Source organism: Trematomus bernacchii, unplaced genomic scaffold (assembly GCF_902827165.1).
Source record: "Trematomus bernacchii unplaced genomic scaffold, fTreBer1.1, whole genome shotgun sequence".
NCBI classification, from domain to species: domain Eukaryota; kingdom Metazoa; phylum Chordata; class Actinopteri; order Perciformes; family Nototheniidae; genus Trematomus; species Trematomus bernacchii.
The window spans coordinates 688,526-699,652 of record NW_022987786.1 but is presented as its reverse complement, the minus strand read 5'-3'; the positions used below and the strand labels follow the sequence as shown (position 1 = coordinate 699,652).

General features: G+C 43.9%; 1 long non-coding RNA gene across 1 annotated transcript; it reads left to right on the top strand.

Moving 5' to 3' along the window:
- The first annotated feature begins 9,158 nt into the window (after positions 1 to 9,158).
- LOC117497577 lies at positions 9,159 to 10,185 on the top strand. The gene is made up of 3 exons (XR_004557434.1): positions 9,159 to 9,245; positions 9,611 to 9,783; positions 9,951 to 10,185. It is a non-coding gene; the product is annotated as an uncharacterized LOC117497577 (long non-coding RNA).
- The last annotated feature ends 942 nt before the right edge of the window (positions 10,186 to 11,127 follow it).

Here is an 11,127-nt window from a genome sequence, read left to right as displayed (position 1 = left end):
TGAGGTACTGAAACATGTTGTTGTTCCACCACTGACTGAATGATGAGGTACTGAAACATGTTGTTGTACCACCACTGACTGAATGATGAGGTACTGAAACATGTTGTTGTTCCACCACTGACTGAATGATGAGGTACTGAAACATGTTGTTGTTCCACCACTGACTGAATGATGAGGTACTGAAACATGTTGTTGTTCCACTGACTGAATGATGAGGTACTGAAACATGTTGTTGTTCCACCACTGACTGAATGATGAGGTACTGAAACATGTTGTTGTTCCACCACGGACTGAATGATGAGGTACTGAAACATGTTGTTGTTGTTCCACTGACTGAATGATGAGGTACTGAAACATGTTGTTGTTCCACCACTGACTGAATGATGAGGGACTGAAACATGTTGTTGTTCCACCACTGACTGAATGATGAGGTACTGAAACATATTGTTGTTCCACTGACTGAATGATGAGGTACTGAAACATGTTGTTGTTCCACCACTGACTGAATGATAAGAGACTGAAACATGTTGTTGTTCCACTGACTGAATGATAAGGGACTGAAACATGTTGTTGTTCCACTGACTGAATGATGAGGGACTGAAACATGTTGTTGTTCCACCACTGACTGAATGATGAGGTAATGAAACATGTTGTTGTTCCACCACTGACTGAATGATAAGGGACTGAAACATGTTGTTGTTCCACTGACTGAATGATGAGGGACTGAAACATGTTGTTGTTCCACCACTGACTGAATGATAAGGGACTGAAACATGTTGTTGTTCCACTGACTGAATGATGAGGGACTGAAACATGTTGTTGTTCCACCACTGACTGAATGAGGAGGGACTGAAACATGTTGTTGTTCCACTGACTGAATGATGAGGTACTGAAACATGTTGTTGTTCCACTGACTGAATGATGAGGTACTGAAACATGTTGTTGTTCCACTGACTGAATAATAAGGTACTGAAACATGTTGTTGTTGCACCACTGACTGAATGATGAGGTACTGAAACATGTTGTTGTTCCACCACTGACTGAATGATGAGGTACTGAAACATGTTGTTGTTCCACCACTGACTGAATAATGAGGTACTGAAACATGTTGTTGTTCCACCACTGACTGAATGATGAGGTACTGAAACATGTTGTTGTTCCACCATTGACTGAATGATAAGGTACTGAAACATGTTGTTGTTCCACTGACTGAATAATAAGGTACTGAAACATGTTGTTGTTCCACCACTGACTGAATGATGAGGTACTGAAACATGTTGTTGTTCCACCACTGACTGAATGATGAGGTACTGAAACATGTTGTTGTTCCACTGACTGAATGATGAGGTACTGAAACATGTTGTTTTTCCACTGACTGAATGATGAGGTACTGAAACATGTTGTTTTTCCACTGACTGAATGATGAGGTACTGAAACATGTTGTTGTTCCACCACTGACTGAATGATAAGGTACTGCAACATGTTGTTGTTCCACCACTGACTGAATGATAAGGTACTGAAACATGTTGTTGTTCCAACACTGACTGAATGATGAGGTACTGAAACATGTTGTTGTTCCACCACTGACTGAATGATGAGGTACTGAAACATGCTGTTGTTCCACCACTGACTGAATGATAAGGTACTGAAACATGTTGTTGTTCCACTGACTGAATGATAAGGTACTGAAACATGCTGTTGTTCCACTGACTGAATGATGAGGTACTGAAACATGCTGTTGTTCCACCACTGACTGAATGATAAGGTACTGAAACATGTTGTTGTTCCACTGACTGAATGATAAGGTACTGAAACATGCTGTTGTTCCACTGACTGAATGATGAGGTACTGAAACATGTTGTTGTTCCACCACTGACTGAATGATGAGGTACTGAAACATGTTGTTGTACCACCACTGACTGAATGATAAGGTACTGAAACATGTTGTTGTTCCACCACTGACTGAATGATAAGGTACTGAAACATGTTGTTCCACCACTGACTGAATGATGAGGTACTGAAACATGTTGTTGTTCCACCACTGACTGAATTATGAGGTACTGAAACATGTTGTTGTTCCACTGACTGAATGATGAGGTACTGAAACATGTTGTTGTTCCACCACTGACTGAATGATAAGGTACTGCAACATGTTGTTGTTCCACCACTGACTGAATGATAAGGTACTGAAACATGTTGTTGTTCCAACACTGACTGAATGATGAGGTACTGAAACATGTTGTTGTTCCACCACTGACTGAATGATGAGGTACTGAAACATGCTGTTGTTCCACCACTGACTGAATGATAAGGTACTGAAACATGTTGTTGTTCCACTGACTGAATGATAAGGTACTGAAACATGCTGTTGTTCCACTGACTGAATGATGAGGTACTGAAACATGCTGTTGTTCCACCACTGACTGAATGATAAGGTACTGAAACATGTTGTTGTTCCACTGACTGAATGATAAGGTACTGAAACATGCTGTTGTTCCACTGACTGAATGATGAGGTACTGAAACATGTTGTTGTTCCACCACTGACTGAATGATGAGGTACTGAAACATGTTGTTGTACCACCACTGACTGAATGATAAGGTACTGAAACATGTTGTTGTTCCACCACTGACTGAATGATAAGGTACTGAAACATGTTGTTCCACCACTGACTGAATGATGAGGTACTGAAACATGTTGTTGTTCCACCACTGACTGAATTATGAGGTACTGAAACATGTTGTTGTTCCACTGACTGAATGATGAGGTACTGAAACATGTTGTTGTTCCACCACTGACTGAATGATGAGGTACTGAAACATGTTGTTGTTGTTCCACTGACTGAATGATGAGGTACTGAAACATGTTGTTGTTCCACCACTGACTGAATGATAAGGTACTGAAACATGTTGTTGTTCCACAACTGACTGAATGATAAGGGACTGAAACATGTTGTTGTTCCACTGACTGAATGATAAGGGACTGAAACATGTTGTTGTTCCACTGACTGAATGATGAGGTACTGAAACATGTTGTTGTTCCACCACTGACTGAATGATAAGGGACTGAAACATGTTGTTGTTCCACTGACTGAATTATGAGATACTGAAACATGTTGTTGTTCCACCACTGACTGAATGATAAGGGACTGAAACATGTTGTTGTTCCACCACTGACTGAATGATGAGGGACTGAAACATGTTGTTGTTCCACCACTGACTGAATGATAAGGGACTGAAACATGTTGTTGTTCCACTGACTGAATGATGAGGTACTGAAACATGTTGTTGTTCCACTGACTGAATGATGAGGTACTGAAACATGTTGTTGTTACACTGACTGAATGATGAGGTACTGAAACATGTTGTTGTTCCACCACTGACTGAATGATGAGGTACTGAAACATGTTGTTGTTCCACCACTGACTGAATGATGAGGTACTGAAACATGTTGTTGTTCCACCACTGACTGAATGATGATGTACTGAAACATGTTGTTGTTCCACCACTGACTGAATGATAAGGTACTGAAACATGTTGTTGTTCCACCACTGACTGAATGATGAGGTACTGAAACATGTTGTTGTTCCAGCACTGACTGAATGATGAGGTACTGAAACATGTTGTTGTTCCACCACTGACTGAATGATGAGGTACTGAAACATGTTGTTTTTCCACCACTGACTGAATGATGAGGTACTGAAACATGTTGTTGTTCCACCACTGACTGAATGATGAGGTACTGAAACATGTTGTTGTTCCACCACTGACTGAATGATGAGGTACTGAAACATGTTGTTGTTCCACCACGGACTGAATGATGAGGTACTGAAACATGTTGTTGTTGTTCCACTGACTGAATGATGAGGTACTGAAACATGTTGTTGTTCCACCACTGACTGAATGATGAGGTACTGAAACATGTTGTTGTTCCACTGACTGAATGATGAGGTACTGAAACATGTTGTTGTTCCACCACTGACTGAATGATAAGAGACTGAAACATGTTGTTGTTCCACTGACTGAATGATAAGGGACTGAAACATGTTGTTGTTCCACTGACTGAATGATGAGGGACTGAAACATGTTGTTGTTCCACCACTGACTGAATGATGAGGTAATGAAACATGTTGTTGTTCCACCACTGACTGAATGATAAGGGACTGAAACATGTTGTTGTTCCACTGACTGAATGATGAGGGACTGAAAAGTGTTGTTGTTCCACCACTGACTGAATGATAAGGGACTGAAACATGTTGTTGTTCCACTGACTGAATGATGATGGACTGAAACATGTTGTTGTTCCACCACTGACTGAATGATGAGGTACTGAAACATGTTGTTGTTCCACTGACTGAATGATGAGGTACTGAAACATGTTGTTGTTCCACTGACTGAATAATAAGGTACTGAAACATGTTGTTGTTCCACCACTGACTGAATGATGAGGTACTGAAACATGTTGTTGTTCCACCACTGACTGAATGATGAGGTACTGAAACATGTTGTTGTTCCACCACTGACTGAATGATGAGGTACTGAAACATGTTGTTGTTCCACCACTGACTGAATGATGAGGTACTGAAACATGTTGTTGTTCCACCATTGACTGAATGATAAGGTACTGAAACATGTTGTTGTTCCACTGACTGAATGATGAGGTACTGAAACATGTTGTTGTTCCACCACTGACTGAATGATAAGGTACTGCAACATGTTGTTGTTCCACCACTGACTGAATGATGAGGTATTGAAACATGTTGTTGTTCCACCACTGACTGAATGATAAGGTACTGAAACATGTTGTTGTTCCACCACTGACTGAATGATGAGGTACTGAAACATGTTGTTGTTCCACTGACTGAATGATGAGGTACTGAAACATGTTGTTGTTCCACTAACATCTCGAGCACATGCTCGAGATGTTCTGCAGGCTGGAGCCAGCTGACATGCTGCCCTGTTCCGCGGCAGTTTTCATGGACTCCACCATGGCGTGGAACTGGGGTCCAAACAGCCCGTCCGGGCTGATTGGAGCATCCAGCAGCACTTTCCTTTATCTCCTCCGAAGCCTCGGAGGGCATGGAGGGCTGCTCTGATAGTCTCACTATGGAGTGAGACAGCAGAGCGATGTTGTTCGCCGCTGCAGACGCCTGGAAGGCACACTGATGCATCCGGTCAGTCTGGCGGACGACAAACTGGTCACCGGGGGAGGAAAGCAAGGGACGCCGTGGGGCGACCGTGCTGGCCTGCTTCACCCCGAACAATGCCGTCAGGTTCGGCTCCAGGGGAGGCGCGGTCGGAAACCAACATCCGTTAACCAACATCCGTTAACCAACATCCGTTAACCCCTTAGTGAGGGGGACGTATGAGGACACCGGAGCCTTCAGGCTCCTAGGGGCCGCCGCCGCTCCCTCCTGGCACTTCCGGATGGCCGGGAAGCGCGGCCAGACCGGGTCACTCCTGGCGGTCTGTACCCGGGAGAAACACTCCTGCCACCGGCAAGAGAGCTCTCCTGAGCCGGGGGAACGATGAGAGCTCTCCAGGCGGCTGCCTTTTCGATGATCTCCGGCAGTTCCTGCAGGATCCCGCTTATCAGCGGCAGAGCCGTCCGGGGGAGAAACGGGATGGGGTAACCACACGGCCATCCGTGGATGGAGGCGGGGTAGGAGTCCTCCGACTCCTGCCCAGCACTCGGATCCAGGAACTCAAGGCTGGTCCACGGAGTAGGACTCCTGGACTGGCCAATCATCCTCCTCGGCCGCAGTAGCGAAGAGCGTCCGCTCTTCGCTGTCTGTCGGCCAGAGGGAGACGGGCACAATGACAATGAGCACATGACACGTGCTGGGCGAGAGCTGCGTGCGCGTGCTCCGACCCCAGGCAGGATTCGTCTGGCATGAGGAGCAAACTCTAACACAACCCTGTGTACTCATGTTTAAGGATCTTTTTCGAGGTGGCTCTTAAAAGAGCCTTTACTCTTTAGTGTCTCTGCCGTGCTTCATAACCGGGGTGCTGAAGAAAAGAGGGAGCAGATTGTCGGGCCTCCTTCCTATTTATACCGGAAGGGAGCCCGAGCCTCGCGGGTGGGCGTGGACTACAAGTGTTTCAGTGCTGCGCGGGTGCGCAGGGGATTACCCAATAGCGATAGCCTTAGAGGGCGAAGCCATATACGAAATAGAACAAGGTGAATTTAGCGATCACAACTTGATAACGAATATAAGAAGCTTTTTCTCCAACCAGTGAGGTAAAGCCACATCTTTATATGATCATTATAGTTATAAAAAAATAAGAGAATAAAGTTAACAGGTATAACATACTATATGACAGTAAGTTATTAACCTGTTAAGCCCGAGAGACCCCGGTACCGGGGCACTGCCGCAACATCTTGCAGGAAACAGTGTCTGAGGGCATGTTCATTTAATAAAACTATGAATGTTTTATATCCATGTAACGGGGAGAAACTCATCTAACTGATCATTTTTATTTTTTTTCAAAAGAAAACCCACAATGCTAACACTGAGCCTCTGAATTAGCAATGAGCGAAAAATGCTACACCTTACTGCACCGAAAGTCACTCATAAAACCTTATTATTTATCTCTTCTCTACATCCATGACATCGTTTCACATCGTGAGGTGACACAGAATCATATTCATATAAGGCATATTTATACTTTTTTTTTTTAAAATACCAAACAAATCATGCATTTTAGCCATGCCTCATTTTGCTCAATTTGAAATTGTTTAGCTCTGTTTTAGCAAGGGCTGATTCAGTGAGAACAGCACCATCTACAGGCCTGGCGAGAGATGCTGATTTGAAACCGTTGTTACATACAGTTACGGCATTTCCTGTTTCTGCCGGAAAGAGGGGAGTTTGTCCCAAAGCTTGCCGCTGTATTTACTCCCTCCATCTGACAGGAGGGAGCCTCGTTGAGCTGCGAGTGTGGCTACAGACGGAGGGTGTTTCTCAATGTCGAGTAAAGCTGCTTCAGAGCCACTATTTCAAGCATACTACGTCATCGAGTGCCGCCGAAGTACTGTTCCAATCTCCAGCATACTTGGAAATCTACCCAGCCCGGCGTACTCCGTTTGGAGAAATATCGAGGCTGCACATGTGTAGACTCCGCGGTCTTAAAATCCCCACAATGCTTTGCGCACGGACCAATTTCCCCAAATCTGTGGCGGAAGATGTAAGGAGGCGGGGCCTCTCATATGACGCACACCTGCACACTTGCTAGCGTGTTCCACACTTCATTTTCCGAATGCCAGGAAGTATTCTTGACTCGCTTCTGAAGCAAGATGCTCGGCAGACATGTGCTACCAAGCAAGCGTACTCGCGATTGAGAAACACCCGGAGTTCACTCCGCCACGGAGGGGTAGGGTCGAGGGAGTGGTTTGGGATTGGGCCACAGTTTAACCTGGGCGGATCGCCGCTTACCTGGGAGGGTCACAGTTTAACACAGATGAAGACTTCTCCACGCTGCTTTCAAACTGTGAGTAAACACCGTGTGCTTCACTTGGAGGCTGTCTGAAGTGTACACAGGTCTCAGATGGACTTGGTATCACATTAAGAACGATATTCAGTAATAAGTCTGGCAACAATAGCTGGTTTATATGATTTATTGGAGCTCGCAATGTTTTGAACAGACATCCCCAGTCAACTCGTTTCTTTTTTTGTAGTCCTCGCTGTTCGCGTCCGGATATCGCCATCGTAACCACAACCTCACACACTGGTACTGAATGTGCATCAAAGTCTTCCTACCGAGCCAAATATACCAAAAGATGTATGTAAACGACACAAGAAGCGATCGAAATGTGTATTTCAGTCGAAGGCCACGCCCCTCACATCTGTGCCCCAGTTGATCGGGAAACCAGTTAATCCGGAACACCGGTCCACATTAATACAAATGATCCCAATACGTATGATTGTATGAAAAGATCTTAAAGTCAATACAAATGTATTTATTATAAACGTTAGTCCTTAACATCTATCACTGTGTATATCACCATTCAAACATCTTTTAAAAGTTGAACAAACCCCACACAGCTCAGTAAAGACTGTGAAATGTTGACTTTATTTGATCATTTCAGTAAAAACTAACGTTCATATTTCTCTTTTTTATTATAATACTGATGAACGTTCAAAACAAAGCACTTTGGCAACTTACCACATACGTTTTAAACAGCGCTTCGCGATTGTCAACGGGGGGGGGGGGGGGGGGGGTAGTGGAGTACAGAGCTTCGTGACCGCGGAGCGTGTGTACGTTGTGATCAGCTGTTTCAGCGCAGGGCTGCTGTACAGACCGACGTTAACAGCAGCCCTGTCTGTGCACACGGAGACCGACTCTGTCGTCCGGTGATCTAACCGCCTTCTGGAAAAGCTTCACAAGTACGTCGGTACGCAAATGCGCTTTGTGACACAAGTGACGGTACGCATTTCAGATTGTTGCCGCGCATGCGTACCTGCGTACCAGTTATGTGCACCCCTGGTTATAAAGGAAGTTTGAAACCTCCTTTCCTTTCATTTAGAGAATTCGAACGGCACTTATCATGGCTGCCACTGAGGGACTTCCGGGTCATTTCACAACCTGTCGTACAATGGACAGCTTCCCCCCCCCCATCTATGTATATACTCGCATTTTAGACTCTGTTACTAACTGTATATCTGTAGACTTGGTATATCTTAGATGTCCGGTTAGGATGTATTAGAACGAAACCTAAAATGAAAATTGTAAATAAGCCATCTGTATGTCAAATATGTCTTATATGTCTTAAATTATATGATGATTTGGAAATGGGGGACCCTGATGTAAACAAGACGAAAGTCTTTCTCTGGTCTGCATCCCCTTAACAATTGTATGTTTTGAGCTGTACTGTACTGTACCCAATATACAAGCTGTTAATAAACTTTTCAATCAATCAATCAATCAATCAATCACTCCGTTAGGAAGGTTCCTAAGCTAAATGGACTATTCGACCGCAACCCTAGTATTACAAAGTTGACCCAGCAACTTTACACCAGTGGGAGAGGCAGAACTGCTCTTTCTTTTCAACATAACTTAAGTTACACATGATTTCTTCCAAGTGGTTTGGCTTGTTAAAAACATCTTACATTTAGATACATTATGATACAGGAAATTGCTGGCTTTGTGGTTCCAGAAGTACCCGACTATGCCTGACTTTTGTGCAGCCTACGGATGCTCTAATCGCCGCAGTCTGGAAACAAGAACCCGTGGAATCACCTTTCACGTGTAAGATATGACAATATTATGACTATAATTAGGATAATCGTAATTACTTAGTGGATGTATGTACATTACAAGTTCTGCTACACAGGATCAGTGGGGCTATGTGAGATAATAGTATTGCAAGATAGTTGTTGACCCAGCCTCTTTAGAATATGTTGCTACCATTTCTTTACACAATTATTTAATGTTTCTTTTGGACACCTTTTTTATAACTCTTAGTGTGCTTGTCTTATTCTTAAAGTATACATACATACATACAATTACCCCAAAAATATGATAATTTCGGTGTGTATTTTTGTCCTTACCCTTAATGTTAAAGGAAAGAAGGGAGGAAAATGTTGACAATAATTGATATATATGTTTTTAAGGTTTCCCAAAACCGGAAAGAGGAGGAGGCAGTGGGAAGCTGCCCTAAGAAGGCAGGACACTGCTCTGCAGTGAGCACTTCAGTTGTGAGGACTTTGACAGGACGGGGCAGACTGTCCGGCTTAAAGATGGTGTTGTGCCAACAGTATTCAACTTCCCAGCTCATCTTCAAAGGGTATGTGTATCATTGGCCAACAAGAATTCAAGGTGTATAAGATTGATATATAAATATGTGATTAAATGTCACACTTTAGTTTTTCTTTCTGCACGTTTAGGAATAAATAATGTGTTGTGTATTACAGCACATTTTAAACACTCAAAATGTCTTTATGTTTATTTTAGCCGGAAGCAACAAGAAGCACAACCACTTCAAGAAGAGCGGAAGATGAACCTCAGCCTAATGTTGTGAGTATTCTGAATGTGGCCAAGACCAGAGAGATGGTCATTGATTTCAGGAGGGTGAGGACGTCTCCTCTACCCCTGTGCATTCTGGGAGAGGATGTGGCTGTTGTGGAGGACTACAAATACCTGGGAGTGCACTTAGACAATGGGCTGAACTGGAGGATCAACACTGACGCTGTGCACAAGAAGGGGATGAGCAGACTCTATTTTCTGAGGAAGCTGAGATCCTTCAACGTATGCAGCAAGATGCTGGAGATCTTCTACCGGTCTGTTGTGGCTAGTGCACTCTTCTTTGCTGCGGTCTGCTGGGGGGGCAGCATCAGAGCCGGTGACACCAGCAGGATCAATAAACTGATCAGGAAAGCTGGGTCAGTCATCGGCATCAAGCTGGACCCCTTTGAAGCTGTGGTGGAGAGGAGGACACTGAACAGGCTGTTGTCCATCATGGATAACCCCACCCATCCTCTCCACCTGCAGCTGGACAGTCAGCGGAGCTCCTTCTCCAACAGACTGCTGCAGCTCCCCTGCCATAACTCTGTACAACAAATCACCTCTGGCTGGAAGAGAACTCTCTGCTCCATAGTTTCTCTTGAATATAACCACGTTGTACATTTTACACATATATAATCTGTTCAATATTTAAAGGTGGGGTAGGTAAGTTTGAGAAACCGGCTCGAGATACACTTTTTGTTATATTCCATGGAATGCTCTTAACATCCCGATAGCAATGAATATCTGAAGTGCTTTGACAACAAATCCATAAATAAATATCATCTGTGGAAGCTGTAGTACTGTAAAAAGCACGACCAATCATCTGAGCCGGCCCGGCTAAAATAACTGGATGGCCTACCTGCCTGTCAGCCTTCCATCTGTGCACAAACTTATCTCGTGCCCTCATTGGTCATGTGCGCGTTCGTGTGTGTTGGAGGAGGGGCTCTGTAAGGAAGTGGCAGATTTTCTCCGGCTGTGTATTTTCAAATTCTAGCGATCTCAAGCTGGTTTCTCCAAAATGACCTACCCCACCTTTAACATTAATATTCCATATGCCTTATATTTATGTATATGTATATTAGATATATATAATATCCTGCCAAACTCAACATGTATATTATTTTCC